The sequence below is a fragment of the Oncorhynchus mykiss genome, chromosome 21, assembly GCF_013265735.2.
Source record: "Oncorhynchus mykiss isolate Arlee chromosome 21, USDA_OmykA_1.1, whole genome shotgun sequence".
Lineage (NCBI taxonomy): Eukaryota > Metazoa > Chordata > Actinopteri > Salmoniformes > Salmonidae > Oncorhynchus > Oncorhynchus mykiss.
The window spans coordinates 34,153,059-34,180,577 of NC_048585.1; positions in this window are offsets into that span (position 1 = coordinate 34,153,059).

The window sequence follows — 27,519 nt, forward strand, 5'->3', positions numbered from 1 at the left end:
AGGCTTTACGACGAAAGCACATCATGCTGGGGCGCTGAGGACAGCGCCCCGCATACAAAACCATGAAAAACATATTTTAACCAGGCAGGTGCGCCATGAAAGTCAGAAATAGCGATATAATAAATGCCTTACCTTTGATCTTCTTCTGTTGGCACTCCAAAAGGTTCCAGGTACATCACAAATGGTCCTTTTGTTTGATAATGTCCTTCTTTATATCCATAAAAACTCAGTTTAGCTGGTTCGCTTCAGTCAATAATCCACCCAGTTTCCCTCCATCCAAATGCATACGAAATGAATCCCAAACGTTACTAATAAACTTTTCCAAACAAGTCAAACAACATTTATAATCAAACCTTAGGTACCCTAATACGTAAATAAACGATACAATTTAAGACGGAGAATCGTTATTGTCTTTACCGGAAAAAAATACCAAAAAACGGGCTCTCTTCCACGCGCTTGGAAACACGACAGTCAAAATGGGAGCCACCTAGAAAAACTACAATTTCTGGCTAATTTTTCCAGAAACCATCATGAAAGTCTTTCTAATGACTGTTGATATCTAGTGGAAGCCCTAGGAACTGCAATCTGAGGAAATTGCATTATAATAAAAGTGACAGCCATTGAAAACAGTGGTAGGCTGAATTTGTTTTGGGGGGGGGATGTTTTTGTCCTCTGGGTTTCGCCTGCCATGTCAGTTCTGTCATACTCACAGACATAATTTAAAACGGTTTTGAAACTTTAGAGTGTTTCCTATCCAATGCTACCAATTATATGCATATTCTAGCTTCTGGGCCTGAGTAACAGGCAGTTTTCTTTGAGCATGCTTTTCATCCGGGCGTAAAAATACTGCCCCTTACCCAAGAGAGGTTAAGCTAATTTGCTAGGCTGATTGAGGCTGCATGAGCTTTATCGTCCTACACAGTTACAAACAAAATCAACTCCATTCAGAATATTAAGTAGCAACTTACCTGTTGGCTCTTGATCGTTGTAGCCTACTCTTCTACTTTAACTTTTCATTCCGTCATTTTTATTATACCTTCCATTGATTATATATCTCCTAACTTTTCTCACACACGGAGGATATATGACTGTTGCCTATTGCCGCTTTGATGACTTCTATTTGTCCAACAACAAAAACAAGCTAAATATGCCACTCTCGTGCAAAGCAGAGCAGCAGATAAACATTTTGTCTACTGCAGCCGTCACATTCGGATCTGTATGGGACAAGTCAGTTAATATTACACATTCCCAAAATCTGTGACAATCCGATCAGACCGAAACCTGTGATATTATTTAGAATTCAGTATGTGAAGTTACCTTATGTGTACTTTTTTACTTTTTTGTACCCCAGGGAACGACACTGTACCCTAACTGTACCATATTTATGAGCGTGTGGATGTATGTTTTTGTAAAGATGTACCTGGTGTATCTGGTGCCACTGCTGAAACATTAGTCCACATCTTCCAAAAAGCTTGCAAGTTCAAACCCCAAAGCATTTATGAGTACTTTTTACATCCCTGAGTACTACAATTTTTTTTATTAAAAAAAACAACATTTTACGCTTTTTACATTTTTGCCTAGAAGGCCAGCATCCCAGAGTTACTGTTGACGTTGAGACTGGTGTTTTGCGGGTACTATTTAATGAAGCTGCCAGTTGAAGACTTGTGAGGCATCTGTTTCTCAAACTAGACACTCTAATGACCTTGTCCTCTTGCTCAGTTGTGACCCGGGGCCTCCCACTCCTCTTTCTATTTTGGTTAGAGCAAGTTTGAGCTGTTCTGTGAAGGGAGTAGTACACAGCGTTGTAAGAGATCGTTAGTTTCATGGCAATTTCTTGCATGGAATAGCCTTAATTTCTCCGAACAAGAATAAACAGACGAGTTTCAGAAGAAACTCTTTGTTTCTGGCCATTTTGAGCCTGTAATCGAACCCACAAATGCTGATGCTCCAGATACTCAACTAGTCTAAAGGAGGCCAGTTTTATTGCTTCCATAATCAGTACAACAGTTTTCAGCTGTGCTAACATAATTGGAAAAGTGTTTTCTAATGATCAATTAGCCTTTAAAATGATAAACTTGGATTAGCTAACACAACGTGCCATTGGAACACAGGAGTGATGGTTGGTGATAATGGGCCTCTGTATGCCTATATAGATAATCCACTAAAAATCAGCCATTTCCAGCTACAATAGTCATTTACAACATTAACAATGTCTACACTGTATTTCAGATCAATTTGATGTTATTTTAATGGACAAAAAATGTGCTTTTCTTTCTAAAACAAGGACATTTTTAAGTGAGCCCAAACTTTTGAACGGTAGTGTATATGTATTAAAGTAGCAAAAAGTAAAGTATTTGGTTAGTTACAGACGCACAAATAGCATACCCCCTAGACATGCTAACCTCTCATCATTACAATAACAGGGGAGGTTATCATTTTTGGGGGGTATGATATTTATGTGTCTATAATGTTCTCACTCATTATTCACGATTCTTTCAGGAATATCCATAATCATGGTAGCATCCACATGAATGGAGAAGTGTTTATAAACATATTATATTTTTGTGTACAATAAAAGTGACTACAAAATGACACAGTAAATGATTTACCATTCATTTCTATTGTGCACAAAATAATCTAAAACACGATCAAAACAAAACGGCAAATACTGTACATCCAACAAATTTGTAAAGTCTCAAGCTTGATGGAGTCATTGCGTGCTATGAATTTGGGACCAAATACTTTTTATTACTTTCATAGGGGACTATGTGCAACAAGTGGCTGTCATTTCTAAATGGTTCATCCGGTATGGATGAAAATATCCTGAAATGAAAGCTGAATGTCTGCACGTTAACCTCATTGTCATTGTTTGATTTCAAATTCAAACTTTTGGAGTATAGAGCCAAAAGAAGAAACAATTAATCACTGTCCCAATAATTACGGTGGGCACTGTAGCTCCAGGAAATACGATAATCTGGTCATTCCATCGCTCTCACATCCCACAGCCATCTCCCCATTTTAGGCTCTCCCTTCTTCCCTCCTCCTCTTCACCCTCTCTCTCCAATTCTTCCACTCTCCCCTTCTCCTCATCATTCCCTTCTCCCCCTCTCCCCTTCTCAGAACCCACTCCTTGAGTCTAATGACTATTTAATAAGACAAGAGCCAAGGATAGGTCTGGAATGACATTACTGAAAAGGTATACAGCAAATTGGCCAGTGTTAGCTAGTGTTGATATTTCACTGTAACATTTTGAGTGTTGATTTTGGAGTTAAATTAACTCTCTAAGAATAAAATTAACACAGTGGTGTAAAAGCCTGATGTTGTACCATTTTAAGTGGTGTATGGTTATGTTAATTAAAGTTTGAGCATGTCCGCTGCCGGTTCTAAAGTCTGTAAATGCTTTTTTGAGGTGTAATTGCACAACATTAAAATTGTTAATTACCTAACACTGACAAAGTGTAACAGCCTCAGCACTAAGCATAGTGTTAGTTTTACACTCAAAAGAGTGGAACCGTATAGACACTGGCCCAGTGTTAAATTTAAATTTGCTGTGTATCAAGCACATCAAACATACACATGTTTATGATGTTCTATTTAGTCCATTTAGCCAGACACCAGCGTCCACTGGCCTGCAGCGCCACCTCCCAGCAGAGCTCTGAGTGATGCTTAGGGTTACAACATTGTGGTAAAATGCCCAAAATTCCCTGTTTTTCCAGAAATCCCCTTTGCAGGACTTTTCCTGCTTATTCCCTCTTAATTCCTGGAAACTTCAAACCTATATTTCTGTAAAAACTATAATTTTTTTTGCAACCCTAGTGATGCTGCTGCTGCCTCTACCCTGGTGGTCTTACCAATCTGTGAGAGAAGGAAGCAATAACATCCTGGGGGGTGTCGTTGCTTCCATTTAACACATTGTATCACAAGTCCGACAGACAGGCCGCTGAGCCGTGTGAGTGAAAATCGGGTTGGGGAAAAAGGGGGAGGGAGAGGGTGGAGTATAGGGAGGTCCTCCTGTCCCAAACCAGACGCTGGGGAGCTCAGGATGTCACCCGCCTCGCTTTCTGCCAGGCTTTGAGTGACATTGATGGGAGCCAGGGGCTGAGGAATCCAGCACTTCTGCCTTCTCCTCCCCAATTCCCTGGGTCTCTTACAAACTGTGACTTGGAGCTGGAGCTGTCTCTGTCTCTTTACAAGGCATCTCTCTCACTCTCTACTTTTTCTCTTTCTCTCTCGATCACTGTCTCACTCTATGGCACTGGAAGATGATGTGTGGTTATTTCTGTAGTGTTGTTACTGATATGTCAAGGAGCAATTTGAAATGACTGACATGACAAGCTAGAGCTGTACTCTTCACTGGGACTTCACTCCGCTGTCGTAGAATTACAACATTATGTTAAATCTCATTAATTTTATATTAGAATGTACTCCTATATTAGTACTCACACTGTCTGTTTGTCTTAGAGGCAAAATAATATGTTTCTTAGTACTCTCATGTGTCTGTGTAAAGAGAGAGAAGCCTCTGAGATTTAACGTTGACAGAAGATTTACGATGGCTTGGTGATGAGACAACATTTCATTCCATGATTAGTGTCTGTGTGCCTGTCTGTTGGTAACAGGGATAACCAATATTCAGTTTATTTAAGGAAAGGATTTAGTATTCTAGGTTGCATTAGTATTTTTGTATAAGCAAGCAGTAAATGAATGAGAGACCGATACTTGGCGCCATATAAATCTTGATGTATGTTGCATAAGAGCACAATGTACCGTTTGAATAATTTCAACGTATCTGTTCTTTGTCGCAAGGACGCAGAAAGACTATAAAGAGTTGTAACCGAATCCTGTTTATTTGGGCTTTAACTCTACACCATTGGGTGATTGTTAATGTTCCATTACTGCAGTAATTACTCATAATTACTAAGTTTAATTGTTTTGAAGAAATCCAAAAGTCTCTCCTTTGAATAGAATAATTCCACGACACTGCTAATTGTGAATCGGACACAACAGACATATAATGGGAATATACAGTATCAAGCAAAGGATATTATACACTGCTTAAGAAAATATAGTAGACAGTTATATACACTTCCATGCTTAACTTAAAATGTTAAAACATCTAACCAGATTCCTTATTAACTGTCAGGGCGTGTTATGTAGTACTCGAAAATTATATTTCCAAAAATAAAATGTGTGTGCTGAGTAGGATGTACCCTCAGGGAGAATTGAAACAGTTGTTTGCAATCTTCCTTGGCTGCAGGATAAACCAACCCTGAGTGTGCTGTCCTTCCTACATGCCTTGATGGGGTCTCCACTCCCATTCCAGGTTGATGGAAACCTCACATTTCCCCAGCTTATAAGGTAAGGAAAGCAACATAATATCCCCATATATTATCCCCCACCAGTATACAAGTTATTTTTAAAGAGACTAGATTACGATTAGAAGGGTGAAAGTGGCCTCCAAGGCAATCAGACAGGCTAACAAACACATAGCTAATGTAATCATATTAGTGCCTGTTGTGGCTCATGGTGAAATTGTCTCATTACTGTGTAAGCTCTCCTGTGTGTTCGCATGCAAGCAAGCACGCACGCACACACACGCACACACACACACACACACCACTGTAGTGGGATTGTAGTAGAGCTGGAGCAATGATTTACCTGGACTCTTCATCATCTTACTTCAAGTAATTCTGCGTCCCAACTTTTGAATGGTACGCTATATATGGAATAGGGTGTCATTTAGAACATCATATAGATGGGCAGTATTCGTGTTACATGTATTTTAAATAAGTATTTTAATAACTTATGAGTATTTTCTCATTTTAATTGCACTGGGCTGAAATATTCACACCTTTTGCTATGAGACTCGAAATTGAGCTCAGGTGCATCCTGTTTCCATTGATCATCCTTGATATGATTCTACAATTTGATTTGAGTCCACCTGTGGTAAATTCAATTGATTGGACATGATTTGGAAAGGCACACACCTGTCTATATAAGGTCCAACAGTAAGAGAAAAATCCAACCCATGAGGTCAAAGGAATTGTCCATTGAGCTGTTATAAAAAAAAAAATATTTCACCTTTATTTAACAAGGTAGGCTAGTTGAGAACAAGTTCTCATTTGCAACTGTGACCTGGCCAAGATAAAGCGTAGCAATTCTAGCAATTCGACACATACAACAACACAGAGTTACACATGGAATAAATAAAACATACAGTCAATAATACAGTACAACAAAAGAAAACAAAAAGTATATTTACAGTGAGTGAAAATGAGGTAAGTAAGTTAAATAAATAGGTCATGGTGGCGAAGTAATTACAATATAGCAATTAAACACTGGAATGGTAGATCGGCAGAAGATGAATGTACAGGTAGAGATACTGGGGTGCAAAGGAGCTAAATAAATAAATAAATACCAGTATTGGGATGAGGTAGGTAGATACATGGGCTGTTTACAGATGGGCTATGTACAGGTGCAGTGATCTGTAAGTTGCTCTGACAGCTGGTGCTTAAAGCTAGTGAGGGAGATGTGAGTCTCCAGCTTCAGAGATTTTTGCAATACGTTCCAGTCATGGGCAGCAGAGAACTGGAAGGAAAGATGACCAAAGGAGGAATTGGCTTTGAGGGTGTCCAGTGAGATATACCTGCTGGAGCGCGTGCTATGAGTGGGTGCTGCTATGGTGACCAGTGAGCTGAGATAAGGCGGAGTTTTACCTAGACTTGTAGATAACCTGTAGCCAGTGGATTTGGCGACGAGTATGAAGCGAGGGCCAACCAACGAGAGCGTACAGGTCGCAATGGTTTGTAGTGTATGGGGCCTTGGTGACAAAATGGATGGCACTGTGATAGACTGCATCCAATTTGTTGAGTAGAGTGTTGGAGGCTATTTTATAGATGACATCACCGAAGTCGAGGATCGGTAGGATGGTCAGTTTTACGAGGGTATGTTTGGCAGCATGAGTGAAGGATGCTTTGCTGCGATATAGGAAGCCGATTCTAGATTTAATTTTGGATTTTAGATGCTTAATGGGAGTCTGGAAGGAAATTTTACAGTCTAACCAGACACCCAGGTATTTGTAGTTGTCCACATATTCAGAGCCGTCCAGAGTTGTGATGCTGGACGGGCTAGCAGGTGCGGGCAGTGATTGATTGAATAGCATGCATTTAGTTTAACTTGCATTTAAGAGCAGTTGGAGGCCACGGAAGGAGAGTTGTATGGCATTGAAGCTCATCTGGAGGTTGGTTAACACAGTGTCCAAGGAGGGTCCAGAAGTGTACAGAATGGTGTCGTCTGCGTAGAGGTGGATCAGAGAATCACCAGCAGCCAGAGCAACATCATTGATGTATGAGAGCCCGATAATTGAACCCTGTGGCACATCCATAGAGACTGTCAGAGGTCAAGGACAACAGGCCCTCCGATTTGACACACTGAAGTCTATCAGAGAAGAATTTGGTAAACCAGGCGAGACAATCATTTGAGAAACCAAGGCTATCGAGTCTGCCAATAATAATGGTGTGATTGACAGAGTCGAAAGCCTTGGCCAGGTCGATGAATACAGCTGCACAGTAATGTCTCTTATCGATGGCGGTTATGATGTTGTTTAGACCCTTGAGCGTGGCTGACGTGCACCTATGACCAGCTCTGAAACCAGATTGCATAGCGGAGAAGGTATGTTGGGATTCGAAATGGTCAGTAATCTGTTTGTTAACTTGGCTTTTGAAGACCTTAGAAAGACAGGGTAGGATAGATATAGGTCTGTAGCAGTTTGGGTCTAGAGAGTCACCCCCTTTGAAGAGGGGGATGACCGTGGCAGCTTTCCAATCTTTGGGAATCTCAGACAATACAAAAGAGAGGTTGAACAGGCTAGTAATTTTAGAAAGAGAGGGCCCAGATTGTCTAGACCGGCTGATTTGTAGGAGTCCAGATTTTGCAGCTCTTTCAGAACATCAGCTATCTGGATTTGGGTAAAGGAGAAATGGTGGGGGCTTTGGCGGGTTGGTGTGGAGGTTGCCGGGCAGTTGACCTGGGTAGGGGTAGCCATGTGGAAAGCATGGCCAGCCGTAGAGAAATGATTATTGAAATTGTCAATTATAATGGATTTATCGGTGGTGACAGCGTTTCCTAGCCTCAGAGCAGTGCAGCTGGGAGGAGGTGCTCTTATTCTCCATGGACTTTACAGTGTCCCAGACCTTTTTTGAGTTAGTACTACAGGATGCAAATTTCTGTTTGAAAAAGCTTGCCTTAGCTTTTCTAACTACCTGTGTATATTTGTTCCTAACTTCCCTGAAAGTGACAAATCACAGGGGCTATTCAATGCTAATGCAGAATGCCACAGGATGTTTTTGTGCTGGTCATGGGCAGACAGGTCTGGAGTTAACCAAAGACTATATCTGTTCCTAGTTCAACATTTTTTGAGAGGGGCATGCTTATTTAAGATGGTGAGGAAGGCACTTTTAAATCCTGTGAGTCAGGATTGTGTTGAAGCACAGATCTGGGGAAGGGTACCTAAGAACCCGATGGTCAATCTGACAGAGCTCCAGAGTTCCTAGGTGGAGATGGGAGAAGCTTCCAGAAGGACAACCATCTCTGCAGCACTCCACCAATCAGGCCTATATGGTAGAGCGACCAGACAGAAGCCACTCTTGAGTAAAAGGACAGGACAGCCCGCTTGGAGATTGCCAAAAGGCGCCAAATGGACACTCAGACCATGAGAAACAATATTCTCTGCTCTGATGAAACCAAGATTGAACTCTTTGGCCTGAATGCCAAGTGCCACATCTGGAGGAAACCTGGCACCATCCCTACGGTGAAGCAAAGTGGTGGCAGCATCATGCTGTGTGGATGTTTTTCAGCGGCAGGGACTGGGAGACTAGTCAGGATCGAGGGAAAGATGAACGGGGCAAAGTATAGAGAGATCCTTAATGAAAACCTGCTCCAGAGTGCTCAGGACCTCAGACTGGGGCAAAGGTTCACCTTCCAACAAGACAACACAGGAGTGAATTTGAGACAAGTCTCTGAATGTCCTTGAGTGGCCCAGCCAGAGACTGGACTTTTGGCTTCATGTTTTTTTAGATATAGGCCTATTGTAGTCTTCTGAGAATCCGTAGGCTAGCAAGTAAACTCCCACTGCCATCCGTTCTTCTTGCTAACGTGCAATCATTGGAAAATAAAATGTATGACCTACGATTAAGATTATCCACCAACGGGACATCAAAAACTGTAACATCTTATGTTTCACCGAGACGTGGCTGAACGACAATACAGACAATATAGCGCTAGCTGTATTTTCCATGCACTGGCAGAACAGAGATGCTACCTCTGGTAAGACAAGGGGAGGGAGTGTCTATTTGTCAAAAACAGCTGCTGCGTGATGTCTAATATTAAAGAAGTCTCGAGGTATTGCTCGCCTGAGGTAGAGTACCTTATTATAAGCTGCAGACCACACTATCTACCAAGAGAGTTCTCAATTATATTACTCGTTGCCGTCTATTTACCACCACAGAACGAAGCTGGCACTAAGACTGCTATCAACCAACTCTCTAAGGCCATAAGCAAAAAAGAAAATGCTCACCCAGAAGTGGCCGAGGACTTTAATGCAGGCAAACTTAAATCAGTTTACCAAATTTTTACCAGCATGTCACATGTGCAACCAGAGAAAATAAAATCCTAGACCACCTTTACTCCACACACAGAGATGCATACAAAGCTCTCCCCTGCCTTTCATTTGGCAAATCTGACCATAATTATATCCTCCTAATGCCTGCTTTCAAGCGAAAACTAAAGCAGGAAGTACCAGTGACTCGCTCAAAACGGAAGTGGTCAGATGACACGGATGCTACACTAATGGAATTGAGGAGTATACCACCTCAGTCATCATCTTAAGTGCATTGACAACGTCGTCCTCACAGTGACTGTACGTACATATCCCAAACAGAATCCATGGATTACAGGCAACATCTGCATTGAGCTAAAGGCTAGAGGTGACGCTTTCAAGGAACGGGAGACTAATGCGGACGCTGATAAGAAATCCGGCAATGCCCTCAGACGAACCATCAAATAAGCAAATCGTCAATGCAGGATTAAGATTGAATCCTACTACACCGGCACTGATGCTCGTCGGATGTTGCGGGTCTTGAAAACTATTACGGACTACAATTGAAAACCGAGACGTGAGCTGCCCAGTGACACGAGCATACCATACCAGCTAAATGCCTTTTATGCTCACTTCGAGGCGTGCACGGGAGAACCAGCTGTTCTGGTTGACTGTGTGATAACGCTCCCGGTAGCCGATGTGAACAAAACCTTTTAAACAGGTCAACATTCACAAAGCAACTGGGACAGACAGATTACCAGAACGTATACTCAAGCATGCGTGGACCAACTGTCAAGTGTCTTCACTGATATTTTAAACTTCTCCCTGACCGAGTCTGTAATACCTACATGTTTCAAGCAGACCACCATAGTCCCTGTGCCCAAGGAAGGGAAGGTAACCTACCTAAATGACTACTGCCCTGTGGCACTCACGTCGGTTTCCATGAAGGGCTTTGAAAGGCTGGTCATGGCTCACATCAACACCATCCTCCCGGACATTCTTGACCCACTCCAATTTGCATACCGCCCCAACAGATCCACAGATGACGCAATCTAAATTGCACTCCACACTGTCCTTTGTCGTGTCTTTGGCTATGCCAGATTAAGTGATATGACATGCTATTCTATAAAATAATTTCTCCGTAATTAATATTACCTGATTGAGCTAATCATGTAAATGTATTAACTAGAGAGTCGGGCACCACAAAATAATATTTATAGAGCTGTTATGTTCCGAATAAACTCTTAAAGACCTAGTAATATTTACCACAATAGCAGTCAATATTAATCGTCATCTTAATTCAGTCTCATCTGAAAGTTGTAAATTCTTAGTTATCCTCACAAAGCCTGGCTAACAAGTTGAATTAGCAATACAAAACTGGGTTTAATTATTTATTTACTAAATACCTAACTAATCACACAGAATTACACATACACATAATTAAATCATAACTTGATTACAAATGATGTCATAAAGGAAAACGTCCCTAGAGGGCGGAACAGATATGACAGCTTGTTACACAAAAGAAAATGGTCTGGGTGAAAGTGAAAGAGCGGGAAGACTGAGGAACAAAGGGCGAAGCTGTGCTATCTTAAATACAGTATCTTATGCATTCTAAATTACCGCCCATTTGGAAAAGGAAAATGCAATAAATATTTACTCTGAGCTGGTTGGTTGGTGATAGATGGAAGGCCGTGTTGTCCAACTGAGTCTTTTGTCTCTTGAAGAATGTCTCTGCTGGTAAATTGACTACATTGTTGTAACGTTGTTGTGTGGTAGACGGGATACTCTGTCTGTTCCTTCCTAACCCTCGTTTTCAGCGGCTGTTGCTAACTCAATGGATAGGAGGTATCACTTCTGTAGTGAATAAGAGTTCAAAGTTCATACCATTCGCAACCAAAGCTCACGCTGATGTTGGCTTCGTTCTGTAGTTATTATATGAACCATTCTGACATCGGACCGTCGTCCTCACGTCCTTGGAACAGGAGGTTATATTGTCGTCAAGGGCTAATATAGGAAGGGAGAGGGGGTGTTTGAAAAGTTTTATAGCCCATGTCCCTTCACAGGGGTGGGCCACTGATTGAGCAGAGCCCTATCTTATGAAAACCAAAATCTCACAATTTAGAAGCTAAAATCACATTTCATCCCATCATGAATAATTTCATATTCAAACATTTAAGTTGAACAACAATTCCATGTGAATCCGATAACTCTGATGTGTAGACTTTCCAATGTAGAGTTTATGTCATCTTATCATTGATGAGAATGTCTCAGATGACAACCGAACTGACATCATATTCATTAAGTACCACCGCATATGTTCAATTGGTAGGATTACCAGAATATAGTTAATTTCCCCCCACCTTCTGATGTTCCCAGAATCTCTATGTTAACCAAGGGTTTTGCAAATTTAACATCAGTAGGGTAGAGAGAGGAAAAAGGGGGGAAGAGGTATTTATGACTGTCATAAACCTACCCCCAGGCCAACGTCATGACACCTTTCTCACCTGGACAAAAGGAACACCTATGTGAGAATGCTGTTCATTGACTACAGCTCAGCGTTCTACACCAGCGTTCTACACCATGAGTAAGACAAAGGAGCTGATCGTGGACTACAGGAATAGGCGGTAGAACAGAACCCCATTAACATCGACGGGGCTGCAGTGGAGTGGGTCGAGAGTTTCAAGTTCCCCAGATCCTCAAAAGGTTCTACAGCTGCACCATCGATAGCATCCTGGCCGGTTGCATCACCGCCTGGTATGACAACTGCTCGGCATCTGTCACGTTCTGACCATAGTTCTTTTGTGTTTTCTTTGTTTTAGTGTTGGTCAGGACGTGAGCTGAGTGGGCATTCTATGTTGTGTGTCTATTTTTCCCGTTTCTATGTTTGGCCTGATATGGTTCTCAATCCAAGGCAGGTGTTCGTCATTGTCTCTGATTGGGAACCATATTTAGGTAGCCTGTTTTGTGTTGGGTTTTTGTGGGTGGTTGTCTTCTGTCTTCGTGTGTCTGCACCAGACAGAACTGTTTCAGTTTTTCACATTTGTTGTTTTGTATTTTGTAGTGTTCACGTTTACCGTCTTTATTAAACATGATGAACACTAACCACCCTGCTCTTTGGTCCTCTCCTTCGTCCACAGAAGAAAGCCGTTACAGCATCTGACAGTAAGGCGCTAAGGAGGGTAGTGCGAACGGCCTAGTTCATCACTGGGGCCAAGCTCCCTGTCGTCCAGGACCTGTGCAATAGGCTGTGTCAGAGGAAAGCCCATACAATTGTCAGAGTCTCCAGTCACCCAAGTTATAGACTGTTTTCTCTTCTACCTCACGGCAAAATGTACCGGAGCGTCAAGTCTAGGACCAAAAGGCTCCTCAACTGCACTGTTGGTTATAAGGGCTTGTAAGTAAGCGTTTCACGGTAAAGTCTATACTTGTTGTATTCAGCGCATGTGACAAATAAAGTTTGATTTGAACTTTAAGAGGGTATGAACAATGCTGAATGGATATAGACAAAGGAGAGCTCTCCAGCAGGTTCCAAAACATTCAAAGGCTCTTTTCTCAAAAGTGAATTTACAAGTTTATCAACTTTCAAAGCATAATTATTTTCGCATTGTTCCTCAAAAATGCAGTATATGACATACAATTTTGTAGCTCTGAGTCTCTACTTTTCTCTAATTTTTTTTTACAAATTTCAAATGTTGCTACATAAGACCAACATTTTTCTGCTTGTGCAGTCTTTTCAGAAATGTCTTTCACAAATATGTATTGTTAAATTGACACAACGGTTATAAATGAGGTCCCTGAAGTCTTTGTAAATGCTTACATAAAGCATGTGACAATAACAACTTGTGAATAATATTGTAACATCCTTAACCCAACACTGAGCGACCTTGTCCAGAGATATGGACCTCTGGGCATAATGGTTAAAACATACTGTATTGGTGCAAACTATAATACACTTCCTAGTGTTTACCAAAGGTTAACACTTTACTTGACACCCAATGTTATAACACTTTATGACAAGGTCATAACCATGTCAGCTGCCATGACCCATATAATTACCCCTGTTGTGACATGTACGGCGTTATTTTATGGCTGGTTAGGAAACCTACTTAAGTGTCAAAACCCACATGTTTTTCCCTGCCAAGAAGTTTCCTTTCATTTAAAAGTTTGTTTCTTAAATCCTTTGTTGTTGTTGTTATAATGGATTCTTTACAGTCATGTTTTTCATCATATTTTAAATACACTTTATGACACTGTCATGAAGCATTATGACAATTCTGTGTCATTTTACTTGGACTAAGAATATTATGACGCATTATGACCATCATAATCATAAAAGCCAGATAGGCCTATCACGTACATGCCATTATTTCAATCATCCGTCAAAAATAGGGTGTCTTGTCCTGCTGCTGAAATCTGCTCCTGCATTCATCCCAGATATCAACAACAGAGCATTGGGATAGGTGCATGTCTGACATTAATGTCTGTGTAGCCTATGTGTCAACAGTATGTTTATGGTGTAATGGAATGTTTTGGTTAGTGTGGTGTGTTTTGTTGGTTTTGACACTCTTTTATAGGTGTCATAACCAGTCATAAAATAACTACCGTGGTAGGTTTTGACACTCTTATGTAGGTGTCACAACCCGTCATAAAATAATGTAATATATGTCACAACAGGTCTAAATACATCTCATGACAGTGTTATGACCACATTATAACTGGTTATGACAAGTTATATCAGCTGTTATGACATTATGACATGGTCATGACCACGTCATAATGTGTCATAATGTTCCAAAAAACAATATGAGTTATTGCATAACACCATTGGTGTAAACTACATACACTTCCTAGTGTTAAAAATATGATATGAGGTGTTACTGAGTAACAGCACTAAGCAAAGTGCTTGAATGAATGAATGCGTTCCACATTGATCCACCTGCAGCTGACATGCAGAGATATTAACATGCATGGCAGAACAGAACAATAGAACACATTAATCAACAAGGGTACTGATGCCTGGTAGCACAGTCAATGGGATGCCATTGTTGCAGCAACTATTTTACAACACTTATTGTTTGAAGTTATAAGAAAAACTGGCAGGTATACAAGAGGCTGAATTAGATGAGAGTGAATGAAGGCTATAAGAGCTCTCTTATCAGTGGCTCTGGCACAGCGACTGTCTACCAGACCTTTCAGACAAACAAACAGCACATTGTTTTCCTCTTGTCCTGTAAACATTGACCTAGTCACAGGTGGCGTCAGTCAGATCTGACCACACAGTTTCATCCACAGAGTGTGGTATTAAAACAGTGGTTGTGTAAAGTGTAGTAAAAGCCTACTGCATTAAATGACCCAGGTCTCATTTCACACTTACTCTCTGTATTGTAGATCAGAGCTATGGGGCACACAGGCGCACACACACACACTCACTTGCTGTAAGAAGCCCTTGTCATTATGGCAGTGTGGTGCCTACCACAGAACAGTCCATTGTGGCTATGTGCTTGATTTGTGTCGCCAAGGTTCCTCTCAGGAATAACATTTTCCATCCTCCTTTTCTGTCTACATGCTGTGTAGGCAAGTGTTTGGTAATCCATGTTTAAACTGTGTGAACAAACACTCCCAGTTGTGTAATACTGTCATATTGGAGTTTATTATAGTAGATCAATGTAGGGTAAAGGAGTACAGTATGCAAAAGTGTTACATATTTATAACAAAATAATTTTAAGTTAATGGTGTTAATTCTAGCTTATTTTTTCTATATAGGCTAATGATATTATCATACAGGTATATTAAAGTAAACTGAGTTGCCATGGTAATATCATGATATTGCGACGCCCTGATCTGTTTCACCTGTCCTTGTGATTGTCTCCACCCCCTCCAGGTGTTGCTTATTTTTTCTGGTGTATTTATCCCTGTGTTTCCTGTCTCTCTGTGCCAGTTCGTCTTGTATGTTCATGTCAACCAGCGTGTTTTTCCTGTGCTCCTGATTTTCTATTATTTTACTTTCCTCCCGGTTTTGACCTTTGTCTGTTTTTCTGGACTCCATTCCTGCCTGCCTGACCATTCTGCCTGCCCTGACCTTGAGCCTGCCTGCCATTCTGTACCTCTGGAACTCTGAACTTATGCCTGTCCATGACCATTCTGCCTACCCCTTTTGGATTATTAATAAGCATCTTGGACTCTAACCGTCTGCCTCCTCTGTCTGCATTTGGGTCTCGCCTTGTGCCCTTATAGATATTGTGCACTACTTTTGACCAGGGCCCATAAAGTCAAATGTAGTGCACTATATAGGTTGCCATTTGGGGCGCAGCCAGGGAAAGCGGTTTCATGGCCAGTATAGAATAGATCATTGTCGAGTGACTTCTCCGGCGAACAAATAATCTGTCCTTCTCCACGCAGCGCTTCTCTGCTACAACCAACATCGGATCAAATGCCCCTGAGGAATAGGTCACTGTTACCAATAACATGATGTTTACTCAGGTGAAGATATTTATTTTATTTTATTTTATTTATTTTACCTTTATTTAACCAGGTAGGCAAGTTGAGAACAAGTTCTCATTTACAATTGCGACCTGGCCAAGATAAAGCAAAGCAGTTCGACAGATACAACGACACAGAGTTACACATGGAGTAAAACAAACATACAGTCAATAATACAGTATAAACAAGTCTATATACAATGTGAGCAAATGAGGTGAGAAGGGAGGTAAAGGCAAAAAAGGCCATGGTGGCAAGGTAAATACAATATAGCAAGTAAAACACTGGAATGGTAGTTTTGCAATGGAAGATGTGCAAAGTAGAAATAAAAATAATGGGGTGCAAAGCAGCAAAATAAATAAATAAATTAAAAACAGTTGGGAAAGAGGTAGTTGTTTGGGCTAAATTATAGGTGGGCTATGTACAGGTGCAGTAATCTGTGAGCTGCTCTGACAGTTGGTGCTTAAAGCTAGTGAGGGAGATAAGTGTTTCCAGTTTCAGAGATTTTTGTAGTTTGTTCCAGTCATTGGCAGCAGAGAACTGGAAAGAGAGGCGGCCAAAGAAATAATTGGTTTTGGGGGTAACTAGAGAGATATACCTGCTGGAGCATGTGCTACAGGTGGGAGATGCTATGGTGACCAGCGAGCTGAGATAAGGGGGGACTTTACCTAGCAGGGTCTTGTAGATGACATGGAGCCAGTGGGTTTGGTGACGAGTATGAAGCGAGGGCCAGCCAACGAGAGCGTACAGGTCGCAATGGTGGGTAGTATATGGGGCTTTGGTGACAAAACGGATTGCACTGTGATAGACTGCATCCAATTTGTTGAGTAGGGTATTGGAGGCTATTTTGTAAATGACATCGCCAAAGTCGAGGATTGGTAGGATGGTCAGTTTTACAAGGGTATGTTTGGCAGCATGAGTGAAGGATGCTTTGTTGCGAAATAGGAAGCCAATTCTAGATTTAACTTTGGATTGGAGATGTTTGATATGGGTCTGGAAGGAGAGTTTACAGTCTAACCAGACACCTAAGTATTTGTAGTTGTCCACGTATTCTAAGTCAGAGCCGTCCAGAGTAGTGATGTTGGACAGGCGGGTAGGTGCAGGTAGCGATCGGTTGAAGAGCATGCATTTAGTTTTACTTGTATTTAAGAGCAATTGGAGGCCACGGAAGGAGAGTTGTATGGCATTGAAGCTTGCCTGGAGGGTTGTTAACACAGTGTCCAAAGAAGGGCCGGAAGTATACAGAATGGTGTCGTCTGCGTAGAGGTGGATCAGAGACTCACCAGCAGCAAGAGCGACCTCATTGATGTATACAGAGAAGAGAGTCGGTCCAAGAATTGAACCCTGTGGCACCCCCATAGAGACTGCCAGAGGTCCGGACAACAGACCCTCCGATTTGACACACTGAACTCTATCAGAGAAGTAGTTGGTGAACCAGGCAAGGCAATCATTTGAGAAACCAAGGCTGTTGAGTCTGCCGATGAGGATGTGGTGATTGACAGAGTCTATATGTCATATCAGTGGGTTAATTTCCTGGAAACAAGTTGCTAAACAGGTAAAAAATAAAAATAAAAGACCAATACAAGGCTGTGATTCCCAAATGTTTTTGAGTGTTTCAAGGCTGTCTTCAAAATGTTTTTAGGAGACCATCAAAGTGAACAACTAATCTAATCAATAATGTCTTTAACCAGTTTTCACACTATAAGCTGCAACCCTCGAAGCCAAGAGTGTGTTCCAACTAACCTGGTCCTAAATATGTTTGATGTCTTACACTTGGCAAGATCGCACAAACATTTCTGGGATCAAGCTAGGTTCCAACCCATTATTTGGTAAACACAAGACTACTAGTGCATGATCCCCAAACAGTGTCCTCTAGGGTTTGAGAGAGGACAATACACTGCCACTGCATTACACTAGCAGCAACTCAAGCAGAGCCTTCTCAGAAGCCTGCTAGGCTATTTCTCTTTAAAAGCAACTTAAAAGTCAACCTGTTAATAATGAATGGTTGTTAGTGATGGGACAATAGTGGTATATATGAAGACCCTATCTTTATTCATTCAAATAGAGGTCACTCTCACAGGTGTCTACCTCTCTCAAACTCTCCCTCTCTCTATAAATTGCATTTTTTTCATCTTCTCTCTCGACCATCTCTTTTGAGCTAAATATTCCCTTTCTCCGTCTCTCTCTCACAAAGCGTAGGTTCCATCAGGGGAAGAAGACCAAATTTAAATGGAATAAATCATCCATCTGATTAAAATAATATTCCCTGTGATGTGGAAGAAGAGAGAGTTAATATGGAGGAGATGATGAATTGGAAATGAAGGAGAGATAAATGTGACTCTTTCCTCTCTGTCCAAGCAAGGCCTTAAGTTTAATAATTTACCACCTCGGGAAATAATGCTGTGGAGTCATTAAAAGAAAAGAAAGTTCTCTGGATATCGATGAATATGTCTGCTAATAGATGTGTCTTACAGACCCATTAGACTGTACTTTCACATTAGTGATGAATAGTGTCTTTAGCTGTTTCGCTTATTAGGGAATGTTTGCATGTTTAAAAAAAACATGAATTAGGATCAAAGGTAAATAAAACAAAGACAAATCTAATTATTTATATTTCATTCCTATCACAAAAAGTAATATAATGTGTTCTAAATACCTCCTGCTGATACAGACAGAGGCCTACTGTACTCCTAAAACCACTGTCTGCCACCTACACTCTCATGCCGACTTTCCTCTACCAAACTACTGCTGCTGTTGAAAATTAGTAGGGGAGAAATGGTACTCCAAAAGGGCACAAAAGAAAATGATAGATAGCAACTTGGCTTTCCAGGAACTGCGAGTAAAAATACACATTTGTCTTTGTAAATATTAAGGATCCTGATCCTGGTGTCCAGCAACATTAAGGCAGTTATATACAATTAAAAACATTATACTGAACAAAAATATAAACAACATGTAACGTGTTGGTCTCATGTTTCATGAGCTAAAATGAAACACCCGAGAAACAGATTTGTTTACATCCCTGTCAAGACAATCCATCCATCTGACAGTCTCAAGAAGCTGATTAAACAGCATTATCATTACACAGGTGCACCTTGTGCTGGGGACAATAAAAGGCCACTCTAAAATGAGAAGTTTTGCCACAGAACACAATGCCATAGATGTCTCAAGTTCTGGGGGAGTGCGCAAATGGCATTCTGACTGCTGGAAGGTCCACCAGAGCTGCTGCGTTGAGAATGTAATGTTAATTTCTCTACCGTAATCTACCTCCAACCCCGTTTTAGAGAATGTGGCAGTACGTAAAATCGGCCTCACAACCACAGACCATATTTAACCATGCCAGCCCAGGACCTCCACATCCGGCTTCTTCACATGCATGATCATCTGAACCAAGACATCTGGACAGCAGATGAAACTGAGGAGTATTTCAGTCTGTAATAAAGCCATTTTGTGGGGAAAAACTTATTCTGATTGGCTGGGCCTGGCTCTCCAGTGGGTGGGCCTAGATTCCAAGTGGGTGGGCCTATGCCTTCCCATGCCAACCCATGGCTGCGCCCTGTCAAGTTGTGTGAAATCCATAGATTAGGGCCTAATTAATTTTATTAAATCGACTGATTTCCTTTTATTAACTGTAACTTAGTAAAATTGTTGCATGTTCGTTTATATTTTTGTTCAGTACACGTCACATCACTTTTCACAACGCATTAAGTGTGTGACCTCAGGCCACTACTCTAGTACCACAATACAAAATCTACAATACAAAATCCATGTGTAAATGTGTGAGGAGTGCAGGGAAGGATCATGTGTATGTGTAAGTGTGTGTCTGTGCCTCTTCACAGTCCCCGCTGTTCCATAAGGTGTCACGTCTGCTCCTGCTCTTCCCCCCCTGGTGCTCGAGGGCGCCAGGTTGCCCTGCATCACGTCTCCCTCGCTGCAGCGGGATCTACAGGCGTCTTGTCGGGCTTCCATGCCTCAACCGGCTCGCCAGGCTCTCACGCTCCTGCCGGTTCGTTGGGCTCTCAAGCCCCAACCGGCTTGCCCAGTGCCCATGTCTCGGCCGGTTGGCCCAGGTGGGACTGGGTGGCGCCCCTAAAGGGGGGGGGTACTGTCACGTCTGCTCACCCCCGGCACTTGAGGGAGCCAGGCTGCCATGCATCACTCACTCCTATCCTCTATTACGCACACCTGCCTTCCCTCGTCACGCGCATCAGTGATATTGGACTTACTTGGACTCACTCATCTGTTTATTTCCTCCCCTATATTTGTCTGTTCCCTTGCTCTGTTCCCCAATGCTGCATTGATTGTTACCGCCTCATTCCATGTCCATTCTATATTAAATGTTTTACTTGTACCTGCTTCTTTTCTCCAGCGTCATCCCATGTGACATAAGGTGTATTTTCATCAGTTTCTTTTTATGTGATTCTACTGCTTGCATCAGTTGCCTGATGTGGAATAGAGTTCAATGTATCCATTGCTCTATGTAGTACTGTGCACCTTCCATAGTGCATTCCGCATGTCCATACTTATTACAAAAACAAGTAGTAATGAAGTCAATCTCTCCTCTACTTTGAGCCATGAGAGAATGTCATCTTAAAGTTAGATCCCTGTGTACATTTAAGGGCCAGCCATGCTTCCCTGTTCTGAGCCAATTTTAATTTTCCTAAGTCCCACTTTGTGGCACCTGACCACATGCGCCAAAACTAGAGTCTGTAGAACCTGCCTTGTTGATAGTGTTGTTAACAAAAAGCTGCAGTTAATTTCAGAACGGGTGGCAAGAAATAAGTAAGTCCTAAATATTTCTTAAACAAAAAGCATTGTATTTGGGACAAATCATAACCTAAATCCTAAACCTCAAATACAGATTGTAATGAATAATGTGGAAATTGAGTAAGTTGAGGAGACTAAACTGCTTAGAGTAACCCTGGATTGTAAACTGTCATGGTCAAAACATGTTGATGCAACAGTAGTTAAAATGGGGAGAAGTCTGTCCATAATAAAGCACTGCTCCGCTTTCTTAAAAGTTGCGTCATACTGCGGCACACCTTGCGTGTTGCTGCAGCATTTTGTGGCACATCATTTAATTGTCAGCCGTTTTTGCTGTTACTGCAGGTTACTGCTAGTTTGACCACCAGAGGGCATCTTTGAGAAACATAGTAATAGGATAGTAATTCCGTATTGGCATTACCAGAAAATGTAAAACCTTTTTTGTAATAACATAATATTTGGGACTGATTAAGAAATTTGGCTTAATTCATTTGATTAATATTATTGGAGTTTCTATTCAGAAAAAAATGAAAAACAAAACCCTCAGGGTGTCCATTAGGATGAGATGGAAAATATGGCACTGTACAACGTGACGGTCGGGAGTAGGCAACAGGATTGAAGGATTCTAAATTGTTTGCCTTTATTAGACAATTTTGTTCCAATATTTCTGTAAATCAGTGATATTTATTCCCATAGTAATTCGATATGGATCCGTAACTAAATCAACATCTGCATTTTGAAAGAGTATTTTTTTATATCATTATTTATTTTACGTTCCCCAGTTTCTGTGTTGTGGGTTTGTGTATATGTATGTATTTCAGGAAATGGCTTCCTGGATTAGAAGCAGCTGATTGGTCGGCCCCATCGATGAGTGGAGATCTGACCCCGCCCTCTCGACAGGAGATACAGCTGTCTTCAATTACAAACTCCTTCTGCAGCAGGATAAAAGCCAGTGTTCCTTTGTTAGGAGAGAGAGCTTCTTGGTATGTCCTGTGTTTCGTTGTTGGTCTGTATAATTTGTTGCCAGTATTTTGTAAACGGTCCTGCAGAGGTATGTGTATGCCATAGAACTTAATGCTTTTTGGGTTTATTGAAATTGTTTACTTACGTTAGTAATTTAACTTTTGTTCCCAAGGGGGAAGAGGAAGGCACCTTGGGAGTGCTTAGGCAAGAGGCCTGCAGACATATACACTGCTCCAAAAAATAAAGGGAACACTAAAATAACACATCCTAGATCTGAATGAATGAAATATTCTTATTAAATACTTTTTTCTTTACATAGTTGAATGTGCTGACAACAAAATCACAAATTATCAATGGAAATCAAATTTATCAACCGATGGAGGTCTGGATTTGGAGTCACATTCAAAATTAAAGTGGAAAACCACACTACAGGCTGATCCAACTTTGATGTAATGTCCTTAAAACAAGAACCTGTTAAGGATATGGCAGACATATGCCCCCTTTGGAGAGATTGGGTACCCCTATTAAACTGAAAAAAAAATCTGTCAAATGGCTAATATATGCAAATATATTATTGGATAGAAAACACTCTAAAGATTCTAAAACCGTTGGAATTATGTCTGTAAGTATAGCAGAACTCACAGGGCAGGCATTCTTCCAAACTAGTTTTTGTGGCCATGAAAGTTGGAGCAACTTTGACGTCATGGCCCCCACCCTTCCCAACCAGTTATAATTCTGGGGACACTTTCTATCTCTTCCGCTAGATGTCCTCTTTCAGTAGAGCTTTGAATCGTTCAAATCCCGTGAGAATTGACCCTATGGGAGTGAAATTAGTGCGTGCCACGAGAGAATAGGCTGTGCGCAGGGGCGCGAATTGGTCCCAGCCATTCCTTTGTTCCAGCACTCAAGAGAAGGGCAGACGATGGCCGATTGAATTGAAGTTTGTTTTGCGTGTCTAAAACATCATAAAGCTTGCTTCTGCACTTAGTTTGACCTGTTTAGTCGACATATAATATGTAATTTTGAAGTTTTGATGCGCAACTTTTCCGGACCAGAGGACGTTTTGGGTGCATTTCAGCTGATGTTATTAGCAGTAGCTAATACAAAGACGCAAGACTTGAAACCAAACGATGTATTGGGTAAGTATGAAGCCTTCCAGAACATTCTGAACGAAGACCATCGAAGGTAAGGGAATATTTATGCTTAAATCTGTGTTTCTGTTGACTCCAACATTACGTAGAAATGTAGCTTGGAACTGAGCGCTGTCTCAGCATATTGAATAGTGTGCGATTTCTGTAACGTTAAAAATAAATCTAACAAAGCGGTTGCATAAAGAAGCAGTGTATCTTTCTAACTATATGTAGAACATGTATATTTAGTCAAAGTTTATGATGTCTATTTACGTTATCTTGCCGCGCTACATAGATTTCCTGCGGGCATTTTTGAGTAATTTCTGAACGTGAACTCACTGTAAATGGACATTTATGGATATAAATGGCATATTATTGAAAAAAAAAATATGTACTGTGTAACATGTCATATTACTGTCATCTGATGAAGATTTTCAAAAGGTTAGTGAGCGATTTATTTTTTAATCCTGCGTTTGTTGATTGCATGTTTTGGCTATTCAAATGAGCTGTGTCTGGTGGTGGTTTTACATATATGTGCTATGTTTTCGCCGTAAAACATTTTAGAAATCTGACTTGCTGGCTAGATGAACAAGGTGTTTATCTTTCATTTGAGCTATTGGACTTGTTGATGTGTGGAGGTTAAATATTTTTAAGAATATTTTTGCGTTCCATGCGCCACCGTTTCAGCTGAACGTGGGAGGGTTGATCCCCAATTGGGAACCAATATCTTAGATGGGTTAAAATGAGGCTCAGTAGTGTGTGTGGCCTCCACGTGCCTGTATGACCTCCCTACAACGCCTGGGCATGCTCCTGATGACTTCACGGATGGTCTCCTGAGGGATCTCCTCCCAGACCTGGACTAAAGCATCCGCCAACTCCTGGACAGTCTGTGGTGCAACGTGGCGTTGGTGGATGGAGCGAGACATGATGTCCCAGATGTGCTCAATTGGATTCAGGTCTGGGGAACGGGCGGGCCAGTACATAGCATCAATGCCTTCCTCTTGCAGGAACTGCTGACACTCCAGCCACATGAGGTCTAGCATTGTCTTGCATTAGGAGGAACCCAGGGCCAACCGCACCAGCATATGGTCTCACAAGGGGTCTGAGGATCTCATCTCGGTACCTAATGGCAGTCAGGCTACCTCTGGCGAGCACATGGAGGTCTGTGCGGCCCCCCAAAGAAATGCCACCCCACACCATGACTGACCCACCACCAAACCGGTCATGCTGGAGGGTGTTGCAGGCAGCAGAACATTCTCCACAGCATCTCCAGACTCTGTCACGTCTGTCACATGTGCTCAGTGTGAGCCTGCTTTCATCTGTGAAGAGCACAGAACTACCAAACTACTGCTGCTGTTGAAAATTAGTAGGGGAGAAATGGTACTCCAAAAGGGCACAAAAGAAAATGATAGATAGCAACTTGGCTTTCCAGGAACTGCGAGTAAAAATACACATTTGTCTTTGTAAATATTAAGGATCCTGATCCTGGTGTCCAGCAACATTAAGGCAGTTATATACAATTAAAAACATTATACTGAACAAAAATATAAACAACATGTAACGTGTTGGTCTCATGTTTCATGAGCTAAAATGAAACACCCGAGAAACAGATTTGTTTACATCCCTGTCAAGACAATCCATCCATCTGACAGTCTCAAGAAGCTGATTAAACAGCATTATCATTACACAGGTGCACCTTGTGCTGGGGACAATAAAAGGCCACTAAAATGAGAAGTTTTGCCACAGAACACAATGCCATAGATGTCTCAAGTTCTGGGGGAGTGCGCAAATGGCATTCTGACTGCTGGAAGGTCCACCAGAGCTGCTGCGTTGAGAATGTAATGTTAATTTCTCTACCGTAATCTACCTCCAACCCCGTTTTAGAGAATGTGGCAGTACGTAAAATCGGCCTCACAACCACAGACCATATTTAACCATGCCAGCCCAGGACCTCCACATCCGGCTTCTTCACATGCATGATCATCTGAACCAAGACATCTGGACAGCAGATGAAACTGAGGAGTATTTCAGTCTGTAATAAAGCCGTTTTGTGGGGAAAAACTTATTCTGATTGGCTGGGCCTGGCTCTCCAGTGGGTGGGCCTAGATTCCAAGTGGGTGGGCCTATGCCTTCCCATGCCAACCCATGGCTGCGCCCTGTCAAGTTGTGTGAAATCCATAGATTAGGGCCTAATTAATTTTATTAAATCGACTGATTTCCTTTTATTAACTGTAACTTAGTAAAATTGTTGCATGTTCGTTTATATTTTTGTTCAGTACACGTCACATCACTTTTCACAACGCATTAAGTGTGTGACCTCAGGCCACTACTCTAGTACCACAATACAAAATCTACAATACAAAATCCATGTGTAAATGTGTGAGGAGTGCAGGGAAGGATCATGTGTATGTGTAAGTGTGTGTCTGTGCCTCTTCACAGTCCCCGCTGTTCCATAAGGTGTCACGTCTGCTCCTGCTCTTCCCCCCCTGGTGCTCGAGGGCGCCAGGTTGCCCTGCATCACGTCTCCCTCGCTGCAGCGGGATCTACAGGCGTCTTGTCGGGCTTCCATGCCTCAACCGGCTCGCCAGGCTCTCACGCTCCTGCCGGTTCGTTGGGCTCTCAAGCCCCAACCGGCTTGCCCAGTGCCCATGTCTCGGCCGGTTGGCCCAGGTGGGACTGGGTGGCGCCCCTAAAGGGGGGGGGTACTGTCACGTCTGCTCACCCCCGGCACTTGAGGGAGCCAGGCTGCCATGCATCACTCACTCCTATCCTCTATTACGCACACCTGCCTTCCCTCGTCACGCGCATCAGTGATATTGGACTTACTTGGACTCACTCATCTGTTTATTTCCTCCCCTATATTTGTCTGTTCCCTTGCTCTGTTCCCCAATGCTGCATTGATTGTTACCGCCTCATTCCATGTCCATTCTATATTAAATGTTTTACTTGTACCTGCTTCTTTTCTCCAGCGTCATCCCATGTGACATAAGGTGTATTTTCATCAGTTTCTTTTTATGTGATTCTACTGCTTGCATCAGTTGCCTGATGTGGAATAGAGTTCAATGTATCCATTGCTCTATGTAGTACTGTGCACCTTCCATAGTGCATTCCGCATGTCCATACTTATTACAAAAACAAGTAGTAATGAAGTCAATCTCTCCTCTACTTTGAGCCATGAGAGAATGTCATCTTAAAGTTAGATCCCTGTGTACATTTAAGGGCCAGCCATGCTTCCCTGTTCTGAGCCAATTTTAATTTTCCTAAGTCCCACTTTGTGGCACCTGACCACATGCGCCAAAACTAGAGTCTGTAGAACCTGCCTTGTTGATAGTGTTGTTAACAAAAAGCTGCAGTTAATTTCAGAACGGGTGGCAAGAAATAAGTAAGTCCTAAATATTTCTTAAACAAAAAGCATTGTATTTGGGACAAATCATAACCTAAATCCTAAACCTCAAATACAGATTGTAATGAATAATGTGGAAATTGAGTAAGTTGAGGAGACTAAACTGCTTAGAGTAACCCTGGATTGTAAACTGTCATGGTCAAAACATGTTGATGCAACAGTAGTTAAAATGGGGAGAAGTCTGTCCATAATAAAGCACTGCTCCGCTTTCTTAAAAGTTGCGTCATACTGCGGCACACCTTGCGTGTTGCTGCAGCATTTTGTGGCACATCATTTAATTGTCAGCCGTTTTTGCTGTTACTGCAGGTTACTGCTAGTTTGACCACCAGAGGGCATCTTTGAGAAACATAGTAATAGGATAGTAATTCCGTATTGGCATTACCAGAAAATGTAAAACCTTTTTTGTAATAACATAATATTTGGGACTGATTAAGAAATTTGGCTTAATTCATTTGATTAATATTATTGGAGTTTCTATTCAGAAAAAAATGAAAAACAAAACCCTCAGGGTGTCCATTAGGATGAGATGGAAAATATGGCACTGTACAACGTGACGGTCGGGAGTAGGCAACAGGATTGAAGGATTCTAAATTGTTTGCCTTTATTAGACAATTTTGTTCCAATATTTCTGTAAATCAGTGATATTTATTCCCATAGTAATTCGATATGGATCCGTAACTAAATCAACATCTGCATTTTGAAAGAGTATTTTTTTATATCATTATTTATTTTACGTTCCCCAGTTTCTGTGTTGTGGGTTTGTGTATATGTATGTATTTCAGGAAATGGCTTCCTGGATTAGAAGCAGCTGATTGGTCGGCCCCATCGATGAGTGGAGATCTGACCCCGCCCTCTCGACAGGAGATACAGCTGTCTTCAATTACAAACTCCTTCTGCAGCAGGATAAAAGCCAGTGTTCCTTTGTTAGGAGAGAGAGCTTCTTGGTATGTCCTGTGTTTCGTTGTTGGTCTGTATAATTTGTTGCCAGTATTTTGTAAACGGTCCTGCAGAGGTATGTGTATGCCATAGAACTTAATGCTTTTTGGGTTTATTGAAATTGTTTACTTACGTTAGTAATTTAACTTTTGTTCCCAAGGGGGAAGAGGAAGGCACCTTGGGAGTGCTTAGGCAAGAGGCCTGCAGACATATACACTGCTCCAAAAAATAAAGGGAACACTAAAATAACA